Source organism: Nuphar pumila, chromosome 8, assembly GCF_984573655.1.
Source record: "Nuphar pumila chromosome 8, dmNupPumi1.hap1.1, whole genome shotgun sequence".
In the NCBI taxonomy this organism is placed as follows: Eukaryota; Viridiplantae; Streptophyta; class Magnoliopsida; order Nymphaeales; family Nymphaeaceae; genus Nuphar; species Nuphar pumila.
This window is the reverse complement of record NC_143256.1, coordinates 28,591,262-28,606,230: the sequence shown is the minus strand read 5'-3', so window position 1 is coordinate 28,606,230 and position 14,969 is coordinate 28,591,262.

The window sequence follows — 14,969 nt, the reverse complement described above, 5'->3', positions numbered from 1 at the left end:
TTTTCTGAGTAATTGAGTCACTTTTTAAATCTAAAATTCATTTTATTTCTCAGGTTTTATGGAAATTAAATCCAATTTATATATTTGACTCAATTTCGGATCCAGATCCAGATAAAATATCCAAATCTGAGCTTTGTTATCCGATTTTTAATCAAATTCTCAAAATTACCAAAATAACCTTTTGAAAGGCTCAGACACTTCGTTCGGTATCTGTTTGGATCCATCGCGTTATATTCCTCGATTCGAGGTTTAAAACTCGAATATTTTTTTCTCAAAACTTGGGTTTGAACCCATTTTTCTGAAGAAATTTTCCCAAGATAACCCTGATTTTTCAGAAGAACCCTTCTTTTGTAAATATTTTTTTTGAAATTTTGTAAAAGTAGTTCGAATTCTTTAGTTTTTAGAGTTTTGTCCTCAAAAACACAAAAAAATATAGAAAATGTCAAGAAAAGAACAAAAAAATAAAAAAATATAGAAAAGGAAAAAAAAAAGTTGTTGAAAACTTTCTTTTTGAAAGCATTTTCTAAAAAAAAAAACAGTTTTTTGAAAGAACTTTTAAAAAGGGGGGAGCTCTTTTGAAAATCGTTAAAACAAAAATTCATCTTTTCATAAAAGTTTTTTTTTTAACGAAAATCTGAGGGTTTCAAGAACCCTCTTGAACCCTCTCTCTCGGGCCTTCTCCCTCTCTCGTCCGAACCCTCCATGTGCGACCTTCTTTCCTCAGCCCCTCATCACCAACAAAATCTCCGTGTCCTCCTCAATCCTTCATCACCAACTGCATCTCCTCTTCCTTTGGTTCATCGCCAACGGCCCAGCCTCGCACGCTCGATTTCCCCCCTTTCTTTTCTCCACCCTCCGATCAATGGCTCCAACCTCAGCCATTGATCCCAAACCGCCTGCCTCTCGATTCTTCCTCCCTCTCTATATAAGCAAGGCAACCAGAAGAGAGCAGGATCATCGAGGAAATCTATCCATTTGTGCCATTCTCTCTAAAGCACCCCTCCGCAAAAGGCAGCAACCCTCGACGCCTTTCCATTCAAGACCCTCTTCCTTTACTTCTGGTTGGTTGTTCCCATCCCGAATCATCAGCAACTTCACTGCAAGCAAGAAGATCTGGAACGACCTTTCAGCAAAACTACAGTGCTTCCTTCGTATATCTTCGGTGAGTACCCTTCATCCTCTTTTATTTCCCTCAAATTTCCTTTCAATTTCTTTTCCTCTTCATTTTGGTCCCCATTAGAAGCACTTCTTGTAGTACTGCTTTGCCGATAGCAATGTCAGTCTATCTGTGTGCAAAATCAACAGAATATGTGTATTCCAACACCTTTTCTTTTTTTCTACTCTTCCCCTCCTTCATTTTTTTTTTCCTGAGTTTTGCTGCTCTCATTATATTTCATATAGTGTTCTCTCCTGCTTTAATAATCGTGTGATATTTTTCTCTAGGTTTTCTTTTAATTTATGTTTCAATCTTGATCATCGGTTGATCTTGACTGATGCGTGGACATTAGTTTCTGATCGGCATCGAATTCTCCCTGTTTTGTGACTCGTTATGTCACATGAATGTCTTATGTTCTTTGCTTTCGTTCTGTCTATTTCTGCATCTCATTTTATGTAGGGCTCTTTTTTTTTTACCTTTTCTTCTTCTTTTTTCTCCTCTGTTATGGATTATTTTCTGTATATCAATAATGCTCTGTTTATGATGTTTTGATCCACCCATTACTCTCTGCTCTTTACATTTCTGCAATCTGCGATTTAATTTATTCTGCATTTCCAGAGATTACCTTCCTATCGACTGTGATTTGAGATTGTTAGTATGTTTTAGCGACTTCTTTCTTTCTTGAGATCATATTGCAATGAAAGATAACATACCTACATATCTCATATCTGTTCATATCATTAATTTGCCATGCGCATCTCATCCTGCATATCAGGCACATTTTGTACATAGGTAATTTGTTGGTTACCGTGATCCATCGGTCCCAACGCTCGTTGATGGTGGCGATAGCATCCTTCCATGTGAGCTAGACAAGGTATCCACTTTGTCTGAAGGGACTGTATCCCTTCGGCTTTCTTCAAACATCTCAACTCCGTTATCTAGTAAAGTCTAGTGTTCCTATGGAAGAAAACGACAGTGTTACTTCTGTTCCCAGATCTCTGATTTCAACCGGCATAGGCCTAGGTAAAAAAGGTGGTAAAGAGTCTCTTGCAGGCATTATCCCAACTCAACATTAATTGAGCCTCCTACGAACTCAATCTCCTACATGGTCTTTGTGAAGGCGGTAGGTTGGTAAAGGCAGAAAGATTTTTCAATACATTAGTGGATAAAGGGTTCACCTGCTGTCTGTTTTGTACCTGTCTATTGCCTTAGCAACAAAGATGAAGAAATGGCTTGGAGTCTTTCTATGATCTTACTTAATCCAAGTTTGATCTTATTGGACCATGGCTACTTTCAGTATAATTGCATAAGCTTGGGGCTAACACTGAGAGCAATTGTTTCAATCTTGTCCAAGCACAATGTGGTTGCTTGTACCTTGTTCGGTCTAGCATTCAATCATAAGCAAGTTTTATCCCATTCCATTAGGATTACGTGGCTAACTTTTGGCACAACATTTCATTTTTATGAAGTGGAAAAGGTTATTCGGAATATGAAAGTTGAAGTAGCTTAGTTTGAATGCAAATTGTTGTTGCTGCTTTACCATCAAAGATACAATAATACGTGGCGCTTGCCACTTATTCCAATGTTAAGCAATGGACATCAGGTATATCAAATTGTGATGCTTTTTTTTCCCCATTATTAATATCATCATGTTTATTCATTTATGATTCCGTAACATTATCAGTCAATGTTGTGGTGTTATACACCTCTGTATCACAACACTCACACACATGTTGGCTGGTGATAATCACATTCACCTGCATCTCACATCTTTATCATTTACTGCTTTCCAGCTGCCACATTTCCATCCACTTCCGTTGTTACAAGCTTTGAGGATTTTTCCATTCCCATGATTAAGAAATGCCCAGTTGCAGAGGAATGGACGATGTTACTTAATTATCTCAGTATGGCACACGCCAGGTTCAATGGTTATGGGATCATGGTGACTATATCAAAGATGGTATGTGCAATCGTTCCAAGCAACCAAATTCGGTAATAGAAAGAAAGGATGACTGGATATGGAGTGTATACCATATCACAAAATGATTGATTCTAGTTGGTTATTAAATTGTTCAAAGCAGGTGATCATACCAGATTGCTATGTTTGTGCCATCTCCCTTGGATGACCTCTGCAAAATTTGGGACCACTATGCCGTATGAGGGAGTTTTGATTTGACTGGAGTGTTTTCTTCTTCTTCTTCTTTTTATTATTATTAATTTTTTTTTTTATGAATCACACTCATATTATTTCCATGGGTTGATTTCTCCAAGATGAAGTCTTCCTCTTGATGTTTCATGTGTTATAATCTGGCCGTAATATCTGTGCCTACTTCAAGTGTTTCTTTTTTTTATTACGCTATTAATCTGACTCACCCCTTTTCCAGGAGCCAAACTGCAAGCCTGGTTGCGGTAATCAGCTGTGAGCCATTTTCTCATCTCATCTCATATGCATCATTTTTTTTCTTTTTTCTTCTCTGCATACACATAGCATTTCCTTTGCGCCATATGGTTTACCCTGCATATAAACACTTAGGTATCGAGTGTTGTTTTACATCTTCACCTCTTTTGTGTCTTGAGCATCTGTGTAATAGCTACTGTAGTTCTCATTATGAATACCATTTATATTTCCTGTTTTACATAGCTTCTTAGCTTGATTCAGTTACATCCATGTCATGTTTTGCCTTCCATATGTGCTACATCAAACTACACAGACACTCAGTGAAATCTGTTGTGGAATCTTGTGGTCACAAAGAAATAGCTAAAACTTATGGTCCACAGGCATTGCCCTACTGAATCTCAGCAGTGAACATTAGATCAATATGCCAACGTTGGTCTATGGCTTGAATGTTAACTGGAGGTATCATTTTCTTGTATAGTTAACTCACAATAGGGGCCATCCATGTGATTTGATTCAATAAGATCGGGTCGTCATTATGATTGAGGGTATGGGTGGTTAGCAGAGCAACCATTTTACCATCCAGCATGCTGAACTTCGTGAGTTGGTAATTAGAACCGATTCAATGTTAGAAGGAAAGATCTGTCCTGCATTGTAAATGTCATCCAATCCCAAAGTTGAAGATGTCCAGGTAAAAAGCATTGTATCTTGGGTTTAATTTCTGAAGGATAAGCTAACACTGCAACATCCTATGTATTCAATTGCACTATTGCACATTACACTTCACTTACCATTGCACCAATCTTCACATTTTCCCCTTTCCAATATTTTATATATATTGCTCTAATTAGGTGCACTCTTAGTCAATACCTTATTCACATCTCCCTGTTATTTCACTGCTACAAATGATAATGCTGGAATCAAGAGGATATGGTGCATTGCTGTAAATAAAAATAATTAGTCAAACTTGACGTCTTATACTAAAATACCATCAGATTCATATTTTCCTGCTAATTTCCTGCAAGTGTATATCCACCTGTATCTATCTTGTTGTATTCTCCTCACACCTGCAAAAGGCACAAGACACGCTGAACCCACAACAACACAAAATACTATGGGACATTCTTTACATCTGCAGTAACACATGGCAACTGTTGCGTTCTTCATTCCATAGTTGTGCAAGGCACTGTTCTCCCCTCTTCTTTTTTGTTTATAAACAAATACAATTCAAAATAATGTTGTGCTTCTCCTGTCATTTGCAATAATGCAAGACAGCTGTAGCTTCCTTACATCCGCCAAAGACAATCATCGCCGTGATGATTTTCCTACATCTACAGCAACTCCCTGAGTTACTGTAGCTTCATGTCTGATTGTTGTAAACCATAATCAAACTCACAAGCAAACTCAGTTGGCCGTGTCTGTTAAGCACACTCTCATCTACCTACACTAAATGCATGTTATATATGATATATATATATGATATATATATATATATATATATGAATATATATATATATATATATATATATATATATATATATATATATATATATATATATGAATGTATGCATATATATATATGTATACGTATGTTCCCGTATATATGTAAGTATATATATATATATAAGCTCTCATGTATATATATGTATGTATACAAGTATATATGTCATTTTCCATCTTTCTATCATTTATACCTGAATATATGAGCAATTTTCTCACTGGCATCCATACGACATGTGCAAATCTCTTCTATTTTTCATGCTAACCAAGTGTTTTTGCAGGGAATATGTGGAAAATGTCATTATTTGAGATTGTAAATTCAATTTTTAATATTGTAATAAGTTAGATTTTAATGAGAATTTACATTTCCAGCCCTTAGATAGAATGAATGAGCATAGCAATGTCATAAAATGCTTGTTTTCATGCTTTTTGATCTTTATTTTTCAAAATCTCACAAATGGTGAAACACGAATGGCACATGCACCATTTCGTAAAAGGTAATTAATCCTAAGTTAATGATTTACATCAATGGCCATAGTCAGGATGTGAACAAAACTTAGTATTTTTATCTTTTATAAAATAACATTGGATCCCCATTGGATCCTTTTCCAAATTCATCATATTTTCTTTAAATATTTTCTTCTTTTATCAGAGTTTAGTCTAAAATTGATTCAATACATATATCAATGGCCATAGTCAGGATATATTGAGAATTAATTTCATTTTAAACTCTATAAAAGCACCAAAATGTATTTTATTCTTTATTTGAATTCAAATATGATTATTATGTAATACATTCAATGACCATAGTCAGGAGTGTATTATATCATTAATCTTATTTACATTCATTTAAAGAATGAAATATGATTTTCAAATCCAATCTCAAAATTATTTAAATTCATTCATCATTTAGGACAGAATTGCATTATATTTTCAAAATTTCTTTTCAAAAACTCCAAGTGATTTTGAGTATCTTTCTTCATTTCTCAAATCAATTCTTTTCTATAGATTCAAATTCAATTCTATCTCATTTTCAAGATTAAAAATTCGATTTCGAAGTCCAATTTGACTTCGAAATTTCAAATTCATTTCAAAACTTAAAAAATTCCAATATGAATCAAAACTTCAAAGTTCAAATCAACTTTGAAATTCCAAATTCATTTTCAAAATTCAAAATCAAATCAATATCTCAAATCCAATTTCAAAGTTCAATTTAACTTTGAAATTCTTGATTCATTTTTCTAAATTCCAAATTCAAGCTTCAAATTCAAAGTCCAATTTGACTTTGAAATTCATTTGTATACTCAAAATTCAATTTTCAAATCAAATTCTAAATTCATTGTCAAGACTCAAATTCAAATTCAATTTAATTTAACTTTGAGACCTCTGATTCATCTTCTGATTTCAAATTCAAAATCAAGTTGATTTTCTTATCTTCGAAAAAACCAAATTTTGAGATTGACTCTGAATCTCAAAATTCAAGTCTTTCCTAAGTTTTAAATTCAATCTGGGTTTTCAAAACCCAGATCCATCTTCAAAAGATCCATTTTGGACTTTCAAAATCCAAATCCAAAATTAGAACCTAATCCTACTTTGGATCTCAGACTTCAGATCAAATTCCATTTTAGGATCCAGAATCCCATTTCACCTTGGATCCCAGACTTCAGATCCAAAGCCATTTAGGACCCAAAATCTAATTCCACTTTGGATTCTAGACTTCAGATCCAAAATCCATCTTAGGGTCCAGAATTCAACTTTCTGTTGGATCTCAGGCTTCGGTTTAGGATCTAGATTCCGAATCTAATCCAACCTTGGATCTCAGACTTCAGATCCAATTTCCTTTAGGATACCAAAATTCAACTTCATTATGGATTTTAGACTTCGGATCTAATTCCATCCCAGAATTTAACTTCATTTTGAATTCAAATTCCATCTCGGATCCCAGATTTCAAATTCAATTTCATTCTCAATTACAAATTTCAAATCCAGATCTATCTTAATCTTAAAATCCAAATTCCATCCTGATTTCAAATTTTAAAATTCAATTCTATTTCAAATTTTATCTCTTCTCCTAAATCTAAGTTCAAAATCCATTTTCTAACTTTGAAATTTCTTTCCTTTTCCCTTTTATCTCAGGTTCAAAATCATTCTTTCCAAGTTCAAAGATTTATTTTCCCAGCTCTGATTATTTTCAAAGACTTAGAACTCCTTTGACCTATCTCAAGTTCTAAAGTTAGATTCAACCACTTATCATTTCTTCATCACATTCACTTCTTTTTCACTTGGAAAGTCTCAGATTTCCAAAAAATATTTTCTTAAAAGCATACATTTCTGCATCCTTGCATTGCACAAGCATGATTCTTTGTGCATTTAGACTTAGGATAAATTCTTAGATAATATTTAAGCAAAGCAAAAAGCATAGATTCGATCCTTGGTTCGATTACCCCTGGTAAAGGTGCCAGGAACAGTCGAACCTCGTATCGACGAACGAATCCCGTCTCTCCATTTTCCTGCAAAATATTTTCAAACGAAGGCGAGTAATTTTCTAAATATTTTTAAATTAAGGTCAAGTGAGACCCCGCAAAAGAGTTTCTCTTCTTCCCTTCTCTTCTTTTCACTTCTCTCTTTCTTTTCTGTCTTTTATTTTTCTCCCTTCAAAAAAGGAGGAAAATAGAGGTTGGAAAGGAAAAAGAGAAGGAAGAGAGAGAAACCACAAGAGAGGAAAAAATTTGCGATGATCACACACGGTAAGGGACTCTCCTCTTTCTTCTTCGATTTTCTGCAAATGTTTTCATATAGTATCATGCTGCCTCAGATTTTCTTTTTCTTTCTCCTATTTCTTTGTTTGTTTTGTTTTCTTTTATTTTTCTCCTCTTCATTTCTTTTCTATTTCTTTTAAAGCATCAAGGGTAAGATCGATCTGCATATAGCAGAATCGATCTACCTATCGCTACAACAATGGAACGTTGGATTCCAACATTCATTTTACTTTTTTTTTTATTATTATTATTTTAAATAATTTGAACTTCAGTTAGTTTGGCATTTCCTTATAGCCAGATCCCCTTTTCTGTTCTTATTTCGATTTCTCTTTTGATTTCCAGTTTATGTTGGTTGTAGGTTTACACTCGATTTCTTGTTTAGACATTAGTCGATGATCGTTTTTTTTTTAAATTTTATGTATACTATGAATTATCGTCTTTCTTCCTGAATCGTTTGCTGATTTCGATAGTTATATGGATTTAAATTTCTGTCTGTGTTCATTCCTTTTCTGTTCTTTAATTCTTTGCCTACTCCTTGATTTCTTTGAGTGATTTCTCATTTTACTCTGTTTGTTTTTTTTTTTATTTGCGATTACTCGTTCACATCTGAATTTCCAATCTATGCCATTATTCCTTCTTTTCATTATATCAACTCTGCTTCATTAGCTGTGAACCCCTCAATCTCCACTGTCACGCTCTTGAAGATCCACCAAGCATTTTCTTATAACATGTACATTTACATAGCACTATTCCCACCTGCTGAAGCCAACTTGTGGAGCTACATGTACATTCTAAACAACAATTAACACTTACTTGCCAGCATTTGCATCAGGTTAAACATTCGGGTGTTGGGTCATCTCATTGTTCATCCATGTTTTTCTACATTCCATGCATTAACGTCTATCATATGTCATCTTTTATCTCAGTCACACCCATTTTTTTTCATTTTGCTCATCATTCATCACAACCATGCTTCATATATATCCCAGCATCACATCTCTGCATCAAGCATCAGTCCTTGCCTCCAAGTTACCAGAACGATTCAAGAAAATCAAACTGTCTTGCTGGGAGCTGGTATGCTGGGACGTAATTTTTTTGAAAAATTCAGGCTCGATAGATACCCTCTGTGGCATCTGAGTAGCTGCTATGAATGGTGGCCCATCAGGTCATGAGTTAATCCAGGGTCTCAAACCACTTGGTGCATTGAGAAATTGTGAATCCTGCGGTAATACAGGAGCTTCTTCACTCCATCTGTCAGTGGCAGAGGAAATTCTTGCCCTGTATTTCTGAAGTGTTGCAAAATATATCGTGGGAACCAATGGGAACTATACAAGATGCCCTCTTACATATATCATTTGTTCTTCTTGAAATTTTGGAGGAAAGAATATCTAAATACCCTTCTGACGTTAAGATTTTGTGAGAGAACCTTGAATCCAAAGTCTGTCGCAACAGCTCCTTTGTTGTTTGGGAGCAGCAGTATTGCCACTAACTGAAGAACATTTTGTCAAACACCCGTTTGGCCTTGAAAGCACTAAAATGCCTTGTGGTATGTTCAAACTGATGCTGATGGAGCTATTTTTGACTATGGGGAACCTAACATAAGATTAGACAATACTCGTTGCGGGGGTGATGCAAGTAAATTTCGATACTATGCTCAAACTTCAGGTTAGTCTGCATATTATTTTATGCAAAATCTGGTATGGCCCATCACCTGTTATAACGCACTTTCATTACATCCATTCCATAGCATTTGTTACAATATCATCACTCACTAGCTGCATCTATCACATTGTGCACATATATCCTTCAGCATTACATCTCCATGTAATCACTCACCTCCCAACACTACTGTCACCTGTTATCCCACAGTCCCATGTCATATCCCAATTGCAATTCTTTTTCCCTGTTACAACTATAGCAATACTCATTAAATGCATGCATCAATTTTGCTTCTGGGACTTTATAGCTAAGATTTCTTGTAATATATGCTGGTAAGGCTGTAATATATGTTTTGCTGAAACTCGGGGATAGGAGTAAGGGATCCATTGATTCACAATCGCAACTCACTTGTCACAATTTCTCATTTTCAGCCGCACCCAACCTATTGTTTGTCATCAATAATGTAAAATTCCTGCAAATATATATATATATATATATATATATGCTCAACATATCATAGCCTTGTCACTTGTAGCATTTCACAATACCCATCATCTGTTATTCTCACAATCATCTTGCTGCATGTATTTTCATGGCATCACATTGAAAATTTCCATGATGCATTACCTCCTCATCACTATTTCATAACAGCAGCAATATACCTGTTGTTATAGGCCAAGGTCCTACATGATACGTTTGCCATCATTCACCACTTACATACCTTCAACATTCACTACAGTAGGTCGACACTCATTGTGTCCCTATTCTCCAGCACCTCCCATCTGCCATCTAACACTCAATCACTCCCATTTCATTCGCTTCATAAGCATATGCCACCACATACCTGTTGTTAACACCTTTTTCTGCAAACTGCATTGTTCATCACACTTGCACAGCACAAGAAACCACCCAGTTACCATGTTGCTTCCCACGCCACAATATTTACCTGTAGCATGATGTGCATGACTATAGGCCACCAACCCTTGCCACTGTTGTCACTCAGAACCCTCATCACCATTTTCTTTCAGCCCTTGTTATACAATATTTTCCAGCACTGTAGGCCCATGTGATATCTATTCACAGCCATGACCATCTCAGCTTCTTTCGAACCACCTGTTGACAACATATTTTCTGTTAATGTACCCATATCATCAACCATTGGCATCACACTATCAGCACCCAGTTATCACCTATTGGCCATCCTAATGCCTTCAATTTTTATTTTTTTTTTGCCTCCTACTCATCTCCCTGCATCTTCCTACATATAACTTCAGCATGTCTTCTGTTTTTTCTCACTCGCACATCCAAGCATTTCTTGTATAGTGTATATATGCCTTTTTTTTCACAAAATCTTTCAATTCTCAATATTTACACTTCGTTGTCATGTTGCATCCCATATATATTTGCTTTTGATTAGTCGATGTCTAAGTAAATGATAATTTGACTTGATTGTATCTATACAGTATCCAGTTTTAACAATGCCTTCATTCCATCATCTATTTCCTCATTAGTTTAAAGTGTAAAACCCATATACATATTTTCTCATCCAACACGATACATTAAATTTTCCTTTTAGCATTAAGTAGATGTAGGAGTATTCCATAATTTTCACATTGTAAATACCATGTGATATTTCCTTTTTTTTATTTTTATTTTATATGTATCTTTTACTTGGTGCTAACTCAAATCTTGCAGGAATTATGAGAAAAGGTTTGTTTTTCCTTCTTAATTTAGGAATTTTAATTTCAAATCCATTCAATGATGTAATAGTTGGATTATAATAAGAATTTACATTCCTTGCACTAGATTAGAATGTATGAGCATGCATATTTGCTAAAAATGCTTGTTTCATGATATTTTTCCCTTTTTATTCCAAAATTTCACGAATGGAAACACGAATGGCACGCGCACCATTCTAATGAGAGGTAATTAATCCTAAGCAAATGACTCACATTGATGGCCATAGTCAAAATGTGGGCAATGCTTAGGATTTTTATCTTTTATGGAATAACATTGGGTCCACACTGGACCCCTTTAAAAAATCATCATATTTTCTGTATTTTTCCTACTTTATCAGAATTTAACTTGAAATTAACTCAAAATGTATATCAATGGCCATAGTCAAGATTTATTGAGAGTTAATTTCATTTTAAAATTTATAAAGGCACTAAAATGTGTTTTATTCTTCATGTGAATTTAAATATAAATTATTATATAATACATTCAATGACCATAGTCAGAAATGTATTATATCTTCAATCTTATTTCAATTCATTTAAAGAATAAAATATGTTTTTCAAAATCCAAATTCAAGTTCTTTTAAATTCATTCATCATTTAGGATAGAATTACATCATATTTTCAAAATTCTTTTTTGTCAAGTAATTTTGAGATATATTCTTCAAATATCTTCTTCACTTCTCAAATCAATTTTCAACTCTTGTAAATTCAAATTCTATTCTCTAATTCTAACTTTAATTTCAAAGTCCAATTTGATTTTCGGAATTTCAAATTCATTTCTATATTCAAAATTCAATTTCCAATCCAAAAAAAACCCAAATTCAAAGTCCAATTCAATTTTGAAAATTTAGATTCATTTCCATTTTCAGGATTTGATTTTAAATTCAAATCAATATTCTAGATTGAATTCCAAAGTTCAAATTCCACTTTAAAATTCCAAATTCATTTCCAGATTCAAGTCCAAATTCAATTTAATTTCAAAGTTCAATCCAACTTTGAAATTTCCAGATCCATCTTCTAATTCCATTCCAGATTCAACTTTATCTTGGATTCCAGACTTCGGATCCAATTCCATTTAGGATTCTAGATTTCAGATTCAACTCTATCTTGGATTCCAGACTTCGGATCCAACTCCATCTAGGACTCTAGATTTTAGATCCAATTCTACTTTTCAAATCCCATCTTGGATTCTAGATCCAATTCCATCTCAGATTCTGGATTTCGGATCCAATTTCGTCGTAGATTCCAAATTTCACACCCAATTCTAAATTCCAAATCTCATCTAGATTTCTCCCACCTTTCATTCTGATTTCAAAATTTTAAATCTAGAGTTCCACTCTATCTTCAAAATCCATCTTGACTTTCAATTCTAGATCCATTTTTGAAGTCCATATTCAACTTTCAATTCTTATTTTCTAAAATCCCTTCTTCAAATTCAGGTTCACCTCAGCTTTGATTATTTCAAAACTCAAGACCTATTCTAAATCTTAAGGTTAGAAAAATCTAACTTTTCCAAGTCTATCTTCAACTTTCAAAAACCTTTTCTTCATCATATCCTTCATAATTTCAAAATCACTTGAATTAAATATCCAAATTCTTCTCAAAAGAGCATACATCTTTTGCATTTACACAAGCATGATTCTTTGTGCATCCTTAGACTTAGAATAAATTCTTAGATAATATTAAGGCAAAGCAAAAGGCATGAATTCGATCCTTGGTTCGATTACCCCTGGTAAAGGCATCAGGAACGGTTGAACCTCGTACCGACGAGCGAGCCTCGTCTCCCAATTTTTCTCGCAAATATTTCAAAAACGGAGGCGAGTAATCTTTTAAATCTTTTCAAAAATCAAGGTCAAGTGAGACCTTCGCAGAAGATTTTCTCTCTCTCTTCTTTCTTTTCTTTTCTCTTCTCTCTTCTTTTTTGTCTTTTATTCTCCCATTCAAAAGGGGGAAATAGAGGCTAAAAAGGAAAAGAGAAGGAAGAAAGAGAGTAACCACAAGAGGAAAAATTTTGCGATGATCACATGACCCAAATCGCATCGTGCTTATGTCTGGTTCGCGATAATCTTACCATGAAATCTATAGTAACATCTTCCCATTTCCACTTAGGAATCTCAATCCTCTGCATGGAACCTCCAGGACGCTGGTGCTCAATCTTGATTTACTGACAAGTCAAGCACCTCGAGACGCACACTGCTATTTCTCGCTTCATATCGTTCCACCAATACTTTCGCTGTAGGTCCTTGAACATCTTTGTACCTCCAGAATGAACAGTGTACTTAGACATATAAGCTTCATCGAGAATCTCCTTCTTGAGCTCAGGGTTATTTGGCACCCAAATTCGATCCTTCATACGGATACCACCATCATTATCAATGCAAAAAACTGAGTCATCTTCATGAGTTTGATCTACGAACTTCTCGCAACGTGTGTCTTGCTTTTGTGCTTCAATAATCTTAGGCAAAAACTCTGATCGAATGGTCAAACCAGACAATCTGATAGTTTTGCCTCCAATCGAAATGGCTTCCAAGCCACAAAATCTTCAATCAACTTCTGGGTTCACACAAGACTAGACAGAATACTGCTCGATTTGCGAATAAGCGCATCTGCCATGACGTTTGCCTTACCAAGGTGGTAAGACAACATGAAATCATAATCCTTGATAAACTCGAGCCATCGACGCTGTCTCATATTCAGTTCTTTTTGGGAAAATAAATACTTGAGACTCTTATGGTCAGAAAAGACCTAGAACGTTTCTCCATACAAATAGTGTCACCAAGATTTCAAGGTGAATACCACGGTTGCTAACTCCAGGTCATGAGTTGGGTAATTCTTCTCATGGACCTTCAACTGCCTTGCTGCATACGCGATCACTTTGTCATGCTGCATTAGCACACAACCCAATCCTGTTCTTGAGGCATCTATGTACACCTGTAAACACCCCAAATTTTCAATATCCATTCTCAAACAATCCTCCTCGTGCAGTACCAACCCTGTCAGGTCAGTGTAGGAGTCAAACCCCGAGTCAGTTTCAGAAAATCACCATTTTACCAACTTTCATTAAGAAAATTACCATTTTACCCCTAGGTCATCCCGGACCCTAGTCAGTCGGAGTCAACCAAGCTTGTTGGTCAGTTCAAAACAGTTAGAATATCAGTCATTTCAAGCTCATTTGAGCTCATAATGAACAAACCATTTTCATTTCTAACAATTCCTACCAAAATGGGATCATTTCTTCATAAATGAGCTCATTTCTTGCTCAAATCCAAGACAATTGTCTCTGAGTCAGTCTTTCATAGTCAGTCATACTCTTCAGAGTCTAACTTGAGCTCACCAGGAGTTCGAGTGCTCCCGTTTCAGTTCAAAACCATTTCTAAGTGTCCAGGAGCCCATTTTAGTCCATTTCAGCTCTTTCAGCTAAAATTGAGCCGAGTTCAGTCAGTTGAGCTAGTGTTTGAGCCTCGATTTTAGTTCATCTCAATATTACTGACCTTTGTTTCAGCTCAAACCCAATTTAGGTTTGTAATTCACTTCATTCCAGTGATCATTCCATACCATTTCTTTAAAAATGACAGCTTTTCTTGAAAATTCAGTCGGAAATGTCAGTTGAGTCGGTATCATTGTCAGCTCATTGGAGTTCTGAAACTCTAAAACCCAGCTCAATCTGGCTCATCTCAGTTCAATCCAGCTCGAACCCCAATTTCCAGTGTCACTCTGACCCAGTAGAGTCCCGAAAACCATTTCTTCAACCATTTCGCAAA